The sequence below is a fragment of the Macrotis lagotis genome, chromosome X (assembly GCF_037893015.1).
Source record: "Macrotis lagotis isolate mMagLag1 chromosome X, bilby.v1.9.chrom.fasta, whole genome shotgun sequence".
In the NCBI taxonomy this organism is placed as follows: domain Eukaryota; kingdom Metazoa; phylum Chordata; class Mammalia; order Peramelemorphia; family Peramelidae; genus Macrotis; species Macrotis lagotis.
Window position 1 is genome coordinate 436,687,538 of NC_133666.1, and position 16,669 is coordinate 436,704,206.

Below are 16,669 nucleotides of genomic sequence, written 5' to 3' on the forward strand. Positions count from 1 at the left end.
TGGTTATAGTGATTTTGTCTGTGCAAAAGATTTTTAATTTAATGTAATCAAAATTATTTAATTTGTTTTTAATTATGTTCTCTATCTCTTTTTTGGTTATAACCTGTTTCCCTTTCTATAGCTCTGACAGGTAAACTACTACTTGATCTTCTAGTTTGCTTATAATATTGTTTTATATGTCTAAATCCTGTATCCATTTGGATCTTATCTTGGTATAGGGTGTGAGGTGTTGGTCTAACCTAAGTTTCTTCCATACTAACTTCCAATTCTCCCAACAGTTTATAGAAAAGAGAGAGTTTTTATCCCAATAGTTGGACTCTTTGGGTTTATCAAACAGCAGATTACTGCAATCATTTCCTTCTATTGCACCTAGTCTATTCCACTGATCCACAACTCTATTTCTTAGCCATTACCAGACAGTTTTGATGACTGATACTTTACAATATAATTTTAGAACTGGTAAGGCTAAGCCACATACTTTTGTACTTTTTTCCATTGAATCCCTGGAAATTCTTTTTTTTTGAAAAAGAACAATGAATTAAGTTTTATTTTAATTTCTAAAAACATTAAATTATCCCAAAATCAACCCTCTTCCAAGTAACAATTTTTCATACTACGTTAAATTGTCAATGTTTTATAATGCCTAAAAATCCAAACATCAAATGGTTGATACCTAACAAAACACTAGTTCACAAAATGTTTTAACAGCAAAAGAAGTGATTTGAGTACTGTTCATTCCAAGTTATTCCAACAGTAAAAAAAGCACAACATGCATTCATGTTTTTTAATAATTGCTTTTAATCTTTAATTTTCAAAGTCACTAACATTTTATCATTAGACAAATTATGAGGTTGCTGATTAAATGTTGTTAAATATTAAAATGGGGAAAAAAGCAATCCCATGAACTGCTTTGTTAAAACAAATCCTTTATAAAGTAATCAAACAATTTAAGTGAGTCATCCAGTCAACTGCCTTTAGTTTTTGCCTTTTTTTTAAACAGCAAATTTTCCTCAAGAAATATCATTGTTTATTAAGCCTGAACTTTTGCTTTTCTTTTTAACACTCTTAGAATGTCTACTCCTGAACAGTTTGTTCTTTTAAGGCACTACACAATTAAGTTCCCTTTAAAACAAGTTAATGGAAGTGATTTAGGGATGGCTAAGATCTCTTCTAAACTCTTTTCTATTTTGATCTATAAACTAGAACTAATCTGTTATTTGAAGACCAAAAGCAAACTATTTCCAAGTACATTTTCCTAAAAAAAATGCTTGTAATAATATTTTTCTTAAGTTTTTAACTTGTAAACCATCTAAAATTTTTTTCAAGTTTTAAGTATCAGTCAGACTGGTATTTACACAACTACAGCAGGGCTTACATGTTTAACATACATAATTACAAATAAAATAAGTTAAACAACTTTAAAAATATATTTTATAATTTAATTGGCCCTTCAAATGTTTTCCCTCTGGGAAAAATTAACTTAACTTTGGCTTTTTCTATCCAACTGCTTAATTCTGACTCCCCCCCCCCCCATTTAATGAGTTACTTTAAAAACTGAGGTTGTTGCAATGTTTAAAGTTTTGCTTTTCTAAAGTCGAATCCAATGACCTTTGCACATCTATTATCATTCAGAGTTAATGGTAGTAGAAAGGACTGTATACTACACAAATTATACATAAAAATCATAAATGTGAATGAATATTATGAATAGAAAGAAACAAGTTTATATGGAGCAAGGGAAGGTTCAAAGTTTTGAATACAAACTATCATTTATGATGAAAGAACAGGAAAAAAGCATGGAAATTTGAAAGATATGGATCGTTCTGAACTTTTTTTTCAAATTCAAAACCCCTAAAAATTCAGGGCATGAAAATAAATATAAAATGGAAAACAGTGCATTAATTGAACCCTAATAAATTTCTTTTTAATAAATAATCTCAAATAAAATGAAGTTTCAAAAAAAAATCACAAGTCTACCAAAATATATACTACACATTCAAACACAAATTCTACCATTTCTTCCTTTCAGAGTATTAGACTGCCAAGGCTTTACACAACGCACATTTTACTTCTCTGTGGCATCTAGGTCTAGAAGCATCAGTTGGAAATCAGAAGCATTATACAGTATCCCTAGCCACTAGAACAATCTCTTATCATCAGCAAATCACTTACAATTAGTGTTTACTTATATACATATATTTTCATCATAAAAAAACTCGAAGATCCTGTTATGCTTTCAGCTTTAACTGTGGTGTTTCATGAAGCTTCTGTATAGTTCTATATATTAAAAAAATCTTGATTTTTAAATGGATCTTTTTTTGGTATTACTTCATGATGGGTTTAATGTAACATTGTTAATTTAAGCATAAAATGGCAAATACTTTGTATTGTATAAACTAATTCACAGCCATTAAGAAAATTTTCTTATGGTAACCAAATACAAGGCTGCAGCAATGATAAAACAGTAGTGGAATACAAGGGAAAAAATGCATGTAAATAAAATGACTTTTTGATCAGAGACCATTCATTATTTTGCTTTCTGGCATATAGAAGAAATTATCTTCTTTGAGTTTCAAATGTTCTGGTAAATCCAATTGTCTCTTAGCTTCTTCAATATCATTCTGAATTGCTGAAATAAGGGCATCAAGTGAACTAAAGTTTTACTCTGGTCTGATGTAGCCAGTGATGACTATACTAAGCATTTCCCCATAGAAATCCACTTTGAAGGTATGTATAATGTGAGTTTCCACAGATTTTTTTAGTATTCTTGTAGTATGGGTTCCATCCTATGCTTAAAACCATTTTATGGACATCTCCATTTCCTACAGAGGCCCAACCGTAGTAAATTCCAGTAGATAAATCACACGGAAGATTATCTACTACTTGCTCAGGAAAGTTAGCTGTGGGGATGCCCAGCTGCTTGGAGCCCCTGCTGAAGCCCCTTACTACCTTTCCCCGGCAGAAGTAGGGCAGGTGCTTCATCACGGCCCTGGCACCAGCTGTGGGAACGGCCCGGGCGGAGAGCTGGACAGCGTCGCTGTGGATCTCGGGGAAGCGGTGCCCCGCGGCCTGCCCGGAGTGGGGGGGGGAGGAGGAAGGGGGAGAATCTGGGGTGCGCTGGGCACACAACCTCCGCTCGCCCCGCCGAATCCCTGGAAATTCTTGACATTTTATTCCTTCATATTAATTTACTTAATTTTTCTAACTCATTAAAGTATTTTTTGGAATTTTGATTGGTAGGGTACTAAACAAGTAGTTTAGTTTTGGTAGAATTGTCATTTTTATTATATTTATTTATTATATTTATTATATTATATTTATATTTATTATATTAGCTCGACCTATCCATGAACAGTTGCCTGGGTATTTAAATCTGATTTTATTTGTGTGAGAAGAGTTTTGTAATTGTTTTCAAAAAGTTTTTGATTCTGCCTTGGCAGATAGACTCCCAGGTATTTTATATTGTCTGAGGTTACTTTGAATGCAATTTCTCTTTCTAGCTCTTTCTGCTGTAACTTGCTATATATATACATACATACATATATATATATATATATATATATATATACATATATATATATATATATTTATATATAGAAATCTTGAGAATTTGTGAGGGTTTATTTTATATCCTGCTACTTTGCTAAAGTTGCTAATTATTTCTAGTAGATTTTTAGCTGACTTTTTGGGATTCTCTAGGTAGACCATCATGTCATCTGCAAAGAGTGGGAGTTTTGTCTACTCCTTCCCTATTCTAATTCCTTCAATTTCTTTTTCTTCTCTTATTGCTGAAGCTAATATTTATAATATGATATTGAATAGTAGTGGTGATAATGGGCATCCTTGTTTCACCCCTGATCTTATTGGGAATGCCTATAGCCTATCCCTGTTGCATATAATGCTTCTTGATGGTTTCAGATTGATACTGCTTATTATTCTAAGGAACAACCCATTTATTGCTACACTCTCTAGTGTTTTTATTGGGAATGGGTGCTATATTTTGTCAAAAATTTTTTCAGCATCTATTGATATGATCATATGATTTCTGATAGGTATGTTATTGATATAATTAATTATATTAACAGTTTTCCTAATATTGAACCAACCCTGTATTCCTGGGATAAATCCTACTTAATCATAATGTATTATCCTAATGATAACTTGTTGTAATCATTTTGCTAAGATTTCATTTAAGATTTTTGCATCTATATTCATCAGGGAGATAGGTCTATGATTTTCTTTCTCTGTTTTAACTCTTCTTGGTTTAGGTATCAGCACCTTATTGGTGTCATAGAAAAAGTCAGGCAGAGTTCCATCTTCACCTATTTTTCCTTAGATTGTCAAATTTATTGGCATATAGTTGGGCAAAATAATTTGGAATTATTGCTTTAATTTCCTGCTCATTTGGTGGTGAATTCACCTTTTTCATTTATGATACTAGGAATTTGGTTTTCTTCTTTCTTTTTTTTAAATCAAATTGACCAGAGGTTTATCAATTTAATTTTTTCATAAAACCAGCTCTTCATTTTATTTTTTATTTCAATAGTTTTCTAGCTTTTTATTTTATTAATTTCTTCTTTAATTTTTAGAATTTCAAATTTGATAATTAATTTGGGGGTTTAATTTGTTCTTTCTCCAATTTTTTTAGTTGCATATTTATTTCATTGATTTCTTCTTTCTCTAATTTATTCATGTAAGCATTTAAAGATATAATAAATTCCCTGACGGCCACCTAGAGTATATCCCATAGCTTTTGGTATGTTGTTTCATTATTGTCATCATCTAGGATGAAATAATTAATTCTTTCTATAATTTGTTGTTTGATCTACTCATTCTTTAAAATGAGGTTATTTAGTTTCCTTAATAGGAAATGGGTGTATATCTTCCTTACCCAGTATTGTATATGATTTTTTTTGCATTATGATCTGAGAAAGATGTATTCACTATTTCTGCCTTTCTGTAATTGATCATTAGTTTTTTATGTCCTAATACATGGTCAATTTTTCTGTAAGTGCCATGTACTGCAGGAAAAAAAGGAAATTCCTTTCTATCCCCATTCAATTTCCTCCATAGGTCTATCATATCTAGGTTTTTTTTTTTTTAGGTTTTTGCAAGGCAAATGGGGTTAAGTGGCTTGCCCAAGGCCACAAAGCTAAGTAATTTTATCTAGGTTTTCTCACAATATATTTACCTCTTTAATTTCTTTCTTGTTTATTTTCCGATTTGATTTATCTAAATCTGAGAGTGGTAGGTTGATGTCTCCTACTAGGCAGAGTTTTCCTGTCTATGTCTTCCTGTAGCTCTTTCAACTTCTCCTCTAAGAATCTGGATGCTATTTCATTGGGTGTATACATATTTAGTATTGAAATTACTTTATTGTCTATAGTACCTTTTAGGAGGATATAGTTTCCTTCCTTATCTCTTTTATCGCTATCTATTTTTGCAGTTGCTTTGGCTAAGATAAGGATTGCTACCCCTGCTTTTTCACTTCAGCTGAAGCAAAATATATTTGCTCCAACCTTTTACCTTTACTCTATATGTATGTATCTCTCTGTTTCAAAATGAGTTTCTTATAAGCAGCATATTGTAGGATTCTGGTTTTTTAATCCACTCTGCTACCCACTTATGTTTTAAGGGAGAGTTCATCCCATTCACATTCAAAGTTTTAATCACTAACTCTTTATTGCTCTCCATGCTATCTTCCTTCTGTTTGTATTCCCCCCCCCCCCCATTTTCCCCCTTTATCCATATTCCCCAGTGTTTTGTTTCTGAATACCGCCACCTTCAGTGTGTTTGTCCTCTTATATCAACCCCCTCCCCTTTTTTCCCCTTTCCCTTTTCACCTTTTTCACTTCTTTCTGTTAGTTCCCCTTTTTCTACCCCTCCCTTTCCCCCTCCCCTTTTCCCCTTCTAATGCTTGAAAGGTAAGATAAGTTTCTTAACTTAACTAAGTGTATCTAAGTTAACTTTAAGCCAAGCCTGATGAGATGAAAATTCAGGTGGTTCTCACCTCCTCCCTTCTTCCCCTCAATTACAATAGGTCTTTTGTACCTCTCGATGTAATAAGATTTATCTCATTCAGTCTCCCTCCAACCTCCCTTCTCCTTACTGCCCCCCCCCTTTTAAGGAGGTATTGTTTTTAAATCATTCTATCTGAGTCACTGAAAAGTTATGAGTGTCCATCACTTCTGGCTATGTATATTCTCTCTAATACAGTTACAATTCTCAAGAGTTATGAGACTCTTTCTCCCAAGTGGGTATATATAGCCAGTTTCATCCTATTGGAGAGCAGTTTTTTTTAACCTTTTCATGTGTCTCTTGAGCCTCCTGTTTGATGACCAAATTTTCTATTTAGCTCTGGTTTTTTCATTGTGAAATCTTGGAAGTCTCCTTTTTCATTAAATGTTCATCTTTTTTCCCTGGAAGAGAAGGCTCAGCTTTGCTGGCTAGTGAATTCTTGGCTGCATTCCAAGCTCCCTTGCTCTTAGGAATATCTCATTCCAGGCCCTTCAATCCTTTAATGTTTCTATGGCCAGGTCCTGTGTAATCCTTACTGTGGCTCTTTGGTATTTAAATTTTTTCTTTCTGGCTGCTTGTAGGATTTTTTTCTCTTATCTAGTAGTTCTGGAATTTGGCCACATTTCTACAACATTCCTTGGTGTTTTCATTTTAGGATCTATTTCCGATGTATTCTTTCAGTAACTATTTTGCTCTTGTTCTATGATATCAGGACAATTTTCCATCACTAAATCCTGTAATAATAAGTACAGGCTTTTTTTTTCTCTTCAGTGTTTTCTGGAAGGCCAATAATTTTCAGTTTCTCTCCTCTTGATCTGTTCTCAAGGTCAGTGGTTTTGCTAATGAGGGATTTTGCATTTTTTTCAATTTTTTCGATCTTTTGGTTTTGTTTAACACGATCTTGTTGTCTCATGAAGTCATTAGTTTCCACCTATTCCATCTGTTTTTTTTCAGAGAAGATTTTTCTTAATTTATCTTTTTTCAACTCCTTTTCCAGTCGATCAATTCTATTTTTGAAGGACTTTTCTATTTGCCCAAGTGTAGTTTTGAGAGAATCATTTTCTTTTTTGCATTTGCCCAATTGAGGATTTGAGAGAATCATTTTCTTTTTTGCATTTGTCCAATTAGAAATCTGACTTAGTCTCATTTTGTATTTGACCAATTGTATTTTCCAAGAATTTGTTTTCTTGTTGAGAGGTGTTAATTTTCTCTTACAATGTGTTAATTTTCTCTTGAGTTCTTTTCCCAATTTTCCCAATTGATTTTTAAATTACTTCCTGATTTCTTCAAGGAAGTCTTTCTAGGCTGGAGACCAATTCATTTTCTCCTCAGCAGTGCTAGATCTCTCTGGGTTAAAATCTGTCTCTTCTAAGTATTTCTCCAGGTGCCCTTCCCCTTTCCTCTGGCCTTTTTTCTCATCTTTCTAGGATCTTGTATTGTGGGGGAGCTGGTTTTCAGAGGTTTGCTTTTGAAGATCTTAGAGGCTTTGTTCACTTGGCTTAGTAATTCCAAGGGCCAGCCAGTAGGGGGTGCTGGTTGCCTTTTCTGGAGTGTTTGAGGTCCTGAGCAGCAGGGGCTGAGTTGATCTTGAACACATGGCTGGGCCCTGGGGAAGGGAATTAATCTCTTTCCCTTGAGTGAACTCTGTTGCCCTGAGGGGGTGGTGGTGGTGATGGTGGTGGTGTTGGTGGTTTATTGTTTGTTCTGGGCAAAGGGCTCTGCTGAAAGTATGGAGCTCAGGTTCCTGACCCAGCTGGTTGTTCTCCAGACTGAGACTCTGTTCTTTGAGACTCTGTGCTGGAACTCACCCTCCCGTAGTTCCTCGGCCCCTGGTCAAAGACTATGTAACTAAAGTTGGATCTTGCACTCGCCACTCACCAAAGTCTCTATGGCTGAGGCTGACCCTCTGCCTTCCCCCAGCTGCTGTCCCTGTGTTGATCCTCTGCTCTCATCTCCTGGTTCACCCACAGTCCCCTGAGACAGACCTTCTTGGTAGGTGTTCTTCTAGCTTCTCTTTCTGGGTTTTGTTTTTTGAATTTCTGTTAAGAGGTTTCTCTCATGTTATTTTTGAGGGTAAAGAGGAGCACTTATCACAGTGCCTATCTTCTCTCCACCATCTTGGCTGGAAGCCCTTTGGAGCATCCTTTGATGTGGGCACACCATGCTATGTAGTGCTGTGCCAGTGTCTCCCATAAATCATAATCAGGCCAACATTCTTCAGAGAGACATTGAGTGTATCCTTGTGTCACTCCTTTTAACCTACATGTGAATGTTTGCCTTGTGTGAGTTTTTTGTAAAGTAATTTTTTAGACAAATGTACATTTGGCATTTGAACAACTTGATCAGCCCATTGGAGTTGCCCTCTAACAAAAGAATATTTGACAGTTCAGCTGAGAAAGGACCTCAGTGGCTGCTATCTTATCTTGTTAGGTGATCTTCAAAATTTTCCCAACACAATTCAAATGTAAGGGATTCCACTTCCTGACATGGCAATGGTAGACTGTCCAGATTTCACAGGCTTACCACCTCTTCTCTCACACATTTTCCTTTCGAGTTTCCCAAATACTGAGCTAGCTCTGGCAATGCATGTGTCAATCTCATTATCAATGTGTACCTCCCTGGAAAGTATATTGCTAAGGTAATTGAATTTATCCACAGTATTCAAAGTTTCTCTATTTGCTATAACAATTGATTCCAAATATGGATGACACAGTCCTGGCTAGTGGAAAAACCTCTGTTTTCTTGGTATTAATTGTCAGATCAAAATTTGCCAAGTGGCAGAGAAACAATCAATACTCTGTTGCCTTTCAGCATCAGAGGTTGCATTGAGAGCACAACTCTCTAAGGCACTAATTTACAGAGAAGGTGCTGACATGTATTGGCAGAAAGTGTTTCTTTTGTATACCAGTGAAAATCTCAGGACTAATGCCTATTCTTCTTTTTGAATTTGTTGTTGTGCAGTTTCAGTTACCCCATTTAGGGTTTTCTTGACAAAGATAATGGAATGGGTTGCCATTTCCTTCTCTATTTTATAGATGAAGAAACTGAGGTAAACAGGGTTAAGTGATTTGCTGAGTGTCACATAGTAAATGCTGAGGTTTGATTTGAACTTAGATCTTCCTGACTTTAGGTCCAGTGCTGTATCTATACCAAACTGTCCAAGGAAGGAGAGAGTGGGATGGACAACAAGAGATAAGTAATAAGGCATCCTTCACACTGGGGCCAAGCCTAATACCACCAAGGGAAGGCAGCCTTCCAATACCCCCAAGGCTGGACTAGGGACTAACATTTCCAAAGTAGAAATAAGATGTCAGCAGGGATCTTTGCCAAGTAGTCCTGAGACCATGGAAGCAGGAGGAAGTCCACAATGGCCTTTTCAGTTGCTATTCTGAAGGCTTGAACTGGACTCTTGGCTCCCATGCTTCAGTGCAACTCAGGGAGTTCTAACATCAGATCATCTCAGGGAATAGGGATACTCCAGCCATTTTAAAAGGAGGAGAGGTAACCTATCCCTTCCAATCTGGTTGGTGTCCCTTTCCTTGGGATATGATTAAGACTTAAAGTGTTTGATTCAGAAAGACCAGGTGTAAAAAAGAAATAATAATTTTTCTAAACCACCTCTACAAGTTAATTCAAGGAAGAGAAGATAACTGAAATTTAGAGGGAATTTTTCTCTGTTTGCCCATCACCAGTGAGTCAGCAAACATTCATTGAGCATTTACTTACATATACTAGGTACAAGACTAAGTGATGAGGATACAAAGAATAGCTACAATAGGCCCTGCCCTTGATGACTTTGCATTCTAACCTGGGAATTAATATATATAAGATATTGGGGATGGCTAGGTGGTGCAGTGGATAGAGCACCGGCCCTGGAGCTAGGAGTACTTGAGTTCAAATCTGGCCTCAGACACTTAATAATTACCTAGCTGTGTGGCCTTGGGCAAGCCACTTAACGCCATTTGCCTTGCAAAACCTAATATATATACATATATATATATATATATGTATATATATACATATACTTATGTGCATATATATATATATATATATATATATGCACACAAGATATAAACTGAGTAAATGGAAGATTATTTCAGAGGAAAAGTCTAGCAGCTGCGAATGGGGACAGACTTCTACAGGTTAGGTAGCCTAGGGATAGAGCCATGGGACTGGAGTCAGAAAGACCTGAGTTCAAATCTAGCCTTAGACACTTCCTAGCTGTGTGACTCTGGTGAAGTCACTTAAACTCTGCTTGCCTCAGTTTCCTCATCTATAAATGAGACAATAATAATACCCACCTTCCAGGGTTGTTGGGAAGAGTAAATGAGATAATAATTGTAAAACACTTAACATCTTGTCACTTAGTGTTATATATCATCATCATCATCATTATTGTTATTATTATTTTATTGAGTTTGAGCTGAGTCTTAAAGTCAGGAAAACTAAAAGAGAAAGGTAAGGAGACAATGCATTCCAGGCATGGGAAACAGTGAATGCAAAAACATGGAGATGGGAGATGAAGTAATGATGATGATGATGATGATGATGATGACTTTTGTCCTTCATTCTTAAAGAAGTCCATGACATCAGAGAGGTGATGCCATGACAAGCACATGAATTGACTTTGAGTGGGAAGGGGCTGTGCTGTCACCAGCCTCACTTTCTCCTCCAGGGCCATCTGGGTCCATTGGTCCTATATAAGTCAGAACAACTGCAGAAAACCCTGGATCAGAGGCAGTCAGCATTAAGTGATTTGTCCAAATCACAAAGTTATTAAATGCTGAGAGGCCATATTTGAACTTAGGACTAGTGCTCTGAATCCTGTACCACCTAGTATCATGTTTAGAGAACTGCAAGTAGGCCAGTATAACTGGATTGTACAATGCATGAAAGTAAATTTAAAAAAAAATTAAGTATAAGACTGAAAAGACAGGAATGACCCAGGAGATGAAGTTTTAAATGTCAAACAGAGGAATTTATAGTTGATTTGGGAGCCATAGGAGCTCATAGAGCAGGGAAGTGGTCGGAAGGAGAGATGGCATTTCAGTCCATGCTGCTGACAGGTTGATTAGTACGATCTAAGTGTAATCCACTCAGTTGGCAATTCTCGAATACCAACTTTTTTTATTTGAAGGAGGCTGGTTACAGGTAAATGTCCTGTAATTCATTATTTCCTCCCAAGAACCCTGAGAGTAGAAATTCTTAAAGAAAACCCAATACTGTAGGCAAACATCCTAACTTCTCCCACAGGCAACTTAGGGAGTGATTATTCAATTATGTTACAAAAGGATGCTTCACTTTACAAAATTACTCATAACAGGCTTTCTTTACATAGTGAGCTTTTTCCTTCCCCACCCCAACCCCTCCCCAGGGTATTTATAGCATGACCCAATTTACACATTTCAAGAACACATCTCTGGGGTAAAATGAGGTAAGCTTCCTCTCTTACTGACTGAGTCATAACTTGGCACTGCACACCGCTGTAAGTAAAACTTCTCATTTAGGATTCCTCTAGACTTCCTTGTCAATTAACTCTCTTGGGCTGTGCTTCTGGGGAAAGTCACAAACAGCAGCAAATTAGAACAATTCTAATGGAAGCCTTGCTTTTGGGGTTATAGGGAACCACAGCCCTAGAAATGACCATTACAAAAGGACCAGATATTCAGGAAGGGAATTTAGAAGTCCCATAATTCATTTCTCTCATTTTGCAATGAAGAAACTGAGACTCAGAAAAATTGTGACTTGCTCAAGTTCATGCAGACACAGCCAGATTTGAACTTAGGTTCATTGACATGGACTCCAGCACTTGGTCCATTGCACCAAAGGCTTTCCTTTCACTTTTCTAAAAGAGGAACCCAAAACTTAATTAAGCCAACACAGATAGTATTCATTGTTTTACCCACATTTTCCTTCATATTGAAAATACAACATATGAGAAATAATATTTCAAATTCCTACATGGGTATGTGCAATCAGTTAAACAACAAGCATTTATTTCATCCATTAATTTCCAGATCCTGGGAATGCAAAAGCAAAGATGGAATAGTCCCATGCCTAAGGAGTTTTTAGAGTTTATATTCTATATGGGTGATAAGTTCATCATATATACAATGTAACCTTAAAACTACATGGTTTAAATAAATAACAGAAAATATAGGTTGGACATGAAGGTTTATTCTATAGAATTTATTATGAAGCCTATAGCTGGAAGACATCTATTAGAGAACCAGAGGATCATTAAAGATTTTGGCAGCTAGTGTATCAGGTTACACATTTATGCACAAAATATCATCCTTACATTGCTTAGAAAAGATGACTATTTTTCTTCTACTTCATTTAATATTTAACAAATTCCAGGAACCTATGTGGTTCTCACAAAGATGACAAGCCAGATTTCCCAAATTCTAATCATCTGTCTTCCTGTGATTGTTAGAATAATTAACAGAAAATACAAATTTATAATCCTCAGCTACAGATTGAAAATTTATAGCATAGGCTATAAAATTATTAACTTTGGCAACACACACACACACACACACACGTGTGTGTGTGTGTGTGTGTGTGTGTGTGTGTGTGTGTGTGTGTATGTGTGTGTGTGTAATATGCAATATAAATGCCAGTTAATGTGTAGGGGAGGCACTAGCAGGCTCTTATAGGAAGTAACATTTTAATGGAAGAGGGTAAGAGAATAATTCTTTATCAAGCTCTATATTATATTTCAGGCACTGTGCTAAGTGATTTACAAATATTATCTTACTTGATGATAAATTATTACCTACATCTTTCACATGAGGAAACTGAGGCAGACAGAATAAACAACAGTGCCAAACAGATGACAATTGTTTGAGTCTGGATTTGAACTTAGATCTTTCTAACTGGAGGCCCAGAGATCTATCTACTATGCCTCTTAGCAACCTAGAAAACTAGGAATTCTAAGAGGTAGAGAAGAAGTGGAGGCAGTAAACATTAAATACATTTTTGAAAATTAATTTTAATTTTTTTCAGTTACAAAGACTTTTTTCCCTTTCCACTTCCCTTTCTTCTCATTAGGAGAAAAAAGGAAAAGAAAAACAAAATTTTATAGCAAATATGTACAGTTTAGCAAACCAAATTCCCAAAGGAACCAGGTCCCCAAAGTATATGTTTGAATTTATACTCTGAATCCATTACCTTTCTGTTAGAAATGGGTAGCAAATTTCATCTTGGACTCTCTGGAAGCATGTTTGGACCTTTCATAAGTCATTATCTTTATTATGTTATTATTATATACGTCGTTCTCTTAGTTCTTTTCAGTTCATGCAAATTTTCCCAGTTTTTCTGAAGCTATCTCTTGTTGTCATTTCCTCTGTTATTTACATATTATAATTTGTTCAGTTTTTTCCTCAATTGATGGGCATCCTCACTTAGTTTTTAGTTCTTTGCCATCATACAAAGAGCTGCTATGAACATTTTTGTACATATGAGGTTTTTTTTTATCTTTCTTTGATCTCTTTAGGGTATCACTACTGGTATCACTAAGTCAAAGGGTATGCAATGTAATTTTGGGCCATAGTTCCAGTGATTTCCAGAATAGTTGAACTAATTTACTGGTCCATCAAAATGTACCTGTCTTCCCACAGACTTTTCATCATCTATCATTTCTCTTTTTTGGTCACCTTTCCAATCTGATGGATGTTAATTGCTTTGTGTTAATTGATTTTCCCAGGGGGTTTTGCTCTGGTAGAGAGGAAATGTACAGAATGAATGTTTGAGGCAAGGAAGAGTTTTTAAAGATGGAGGAGACCCAACCATGCTTGTAAACGGAAGGGAAAGAGTCAATAAAGAAAAGAAAGAAGATTAGAATGAAAAAGAGGTTGATTGAGGGAAGAAGCTGCAGGAGGAGATGGGGGGGGGGATCTGATCTTGATGGAAAGAGCCATCTCTTCACCAGAAACTTGATTGAAGAGGGAGAAGTTGTACAAGGATTAAAGGGGATTTTGAAATGTAGGGTAGGGAAGAAGTGAAAGCTAATGATTTTGCAGGCCTTGCTTTCAGTAAAGTATGAGGCAAGGTCTCTTGTTGAAGTGAGGTAGGGGACGGGATGGGATGGGATGGTCTGGGAAACTTGAGGAAAGAAGAAAAGGTCTGAAATAGCAAATGTGGGAGTCAATTAAAGAAAGATTATCTCGGTTCAAAATTAAATAACAAAAATTCACGATGGACTCAATTGGGACATATTATATCCCCTAGAATTCCCTATATAATGTAATTACCTCATGTAATTCCTTAGAATAGCTGGACCTGACTGTCATGATTTCCCACAAATACCACAGAATATAACTTTAGATTTTTTTTCCCTCAGGTGCTCTAATCTTAGACTCAATTATTTAAACCTATGCTTTGAGAAGCCTAGTCCAGTAGGTCTCCTTAGGCCAGTGAAAGCTATTCCAGATGTGCTAAAGGTATAATGGAGTATTGAGTAGAATGCTAGACTTTATGGTAAGAAGACTTGGGTTTATTGGAAAGACTTAAAGAACTGATTCTGAGTGAAGTGAGCAGAACTAGGAGAACATCATGCACATTAACAACAATATTATCTGATGGTCTACTGTGATACTCTTCTCAACAGTACAATGAGCCAAGAATTGTGATGGAAAATGTCATTCACAGCCAGAGGAAAAAGAAAACTATGGAGTCTGAATGTAGACCAAAGCATACTATTTTCACTTACATTTTTTTTTTATATTTTATGTTTTTATCTTATTTTTCCCTTTTGTTTTGATTCTACTTTCAGAATATGACTAATATGGAAATGTGTTAAACATGATTGTACATATATAATCTATAACAGATTACTCACTGTCATGGGGAGGAGGCAGGGAAAGTAAGGAGGCAGAAAAATGTGAAACTCAAAATCTTACAAAAAATCAATGTTGAAAACTATCTTTACATGTTATTGAAAGAAAAGAAAAATGATGGGTTTAGATCCTATATCTGATACTTAGTAGCTATTTGAACATGGTCAAGTCATTTAAAGTCTCTGGGCCTCAGTTTCCTCATCTGTAAAACAAGGAAGTTGAACTCTAGGGTCCCTTGTAGCTCTAAATATTTTGTCCTTAAAAAAAAGAGGCTAGGAGTTGAAACAGCCTAGAGATGTTCAAGGCCTGCCAAGCACAACTGGAAGCTAATTTCCCTTTTTTGAATAGATGTTATGAATTACTTTGAGGCAGTGGGCCAAGAGTTCCCAAAATATAGAATTGTAGCTTTCTGGTAATATAAAATTGTAGCTAGTCATGCAGTAATTCCTGAGGAGACAGCTTTATTCTGAGAGCTAGCAGAGCTATCATGTGAAATTACCCAAGCAGAATCAGGCCCAGGCTTCTTCACTGTTCATTTTGAAAGAACTAACTGTAGTTCCAGAGCTGCCCAAGTTCCAGGGCCTCTTCAAAGAACTTCTTCATACTTTCAAAATTCATTCTCATGACTGAATTATCATTCCTGATTTCAGCCCTGAGTCAGAATTCTTGAGGATGTCTATACCCTAAAATCTGAGCATTTTCTATGAGGACCCCCCGAACCTTCTTTAGAAATATATGGTAACTTCCCTAGGATCAACCATGAAGGGCCCTAAACTTCATCCCAAGTCAGAGCTTCAGAGGATGCTCCAAAGCTTGATGCAGCATTAATAAACCTGGTTATCAGAACCCCAGGTCTATTTGTAGTGAAACAGGGATCTTCTGGGACTGGTGAAGGCATTGGTAATAAAAGGAGCTTCACCTGGGATATTGAGCCATCCTGGTCTTTTTAAATAGGTCAGAATGTATCACTTCTATTTCCTCTCCCCCTATGAGCCCCCTGCCCTCCCCATCACCACCAAATAGAATCCAGAGGATACTTTAGTCATGAAAGCATCTGGAGACAGATTATGATGATCTACAGAGATTGTTTTGGAGACATTTAGTCCTCAAATACTTAAAGAAAAGCATCAGAATGCATATCCTTCCCCTTTGCACAATATTAATATCCTTAGTATATTCTTGAAACTCATACTCAGATTGATTTCTTCACTTAATATTTGCAGTAGGGGGATTGTATGGGCTTGTGATATCATTGGCATAGAAACTCTGTCCACAACTACGGATTACATTATCTTCTATACTTATGATCTCAAAGAACCTCCTGAGTCAGTGAGAGTTTAAGTGGAATGGTCAAGCTTAGTACGTGTCAATGTCCTTGGTCTTCCAGAGCCCAGGACCAGTCTGGGCTGGTCTGCAACTTGGACTTCTAAGGTGATAGAAACCAATGACAGGAGAACCATGTCTAGTCATGGTATAGACAGGATTGTTATAAAAGAGATTTAATTTATCAAATTCATACTGTTCCTAGTATATGCTCCTTTCCCTCCCCTTTCACCATTGCCATTGGTAAACTGGATTCTGAGTTCTTTCTGATTCAGTTGCATCATCCAGGTTCTGATAAATGTCATTTACTCCATGAAGATTAGGAAAAGGAAAAGAGGGAAAAAAATTGTCCTGACAAAGAACAAAGTCCTGAGACTTTGTCATTAACACCACTGATATGGAAGTAATATGCCTATTAAAAGTCATATTTTCCTAAAACATGAGGAATAATGAGGGGGTACCCGAGTTGTGAGATGGTTAACAATGAA

General features: G+C 36.1%; 1 pseudogene; it reads right to left on the reverse strand.

The window, feature by feature from the left end:
• Nucleotides 1-2,513: 2,513 nt before the first annotated feature.
• On the reverse strand, nucleotides 2,514-2,997 carry LOC141499231 (riboflavin kinase pseudogene; annotated as a pseudogene).
• Nucleotides 2,998-16,669: the final 13,672 nt, after the last annotated feature.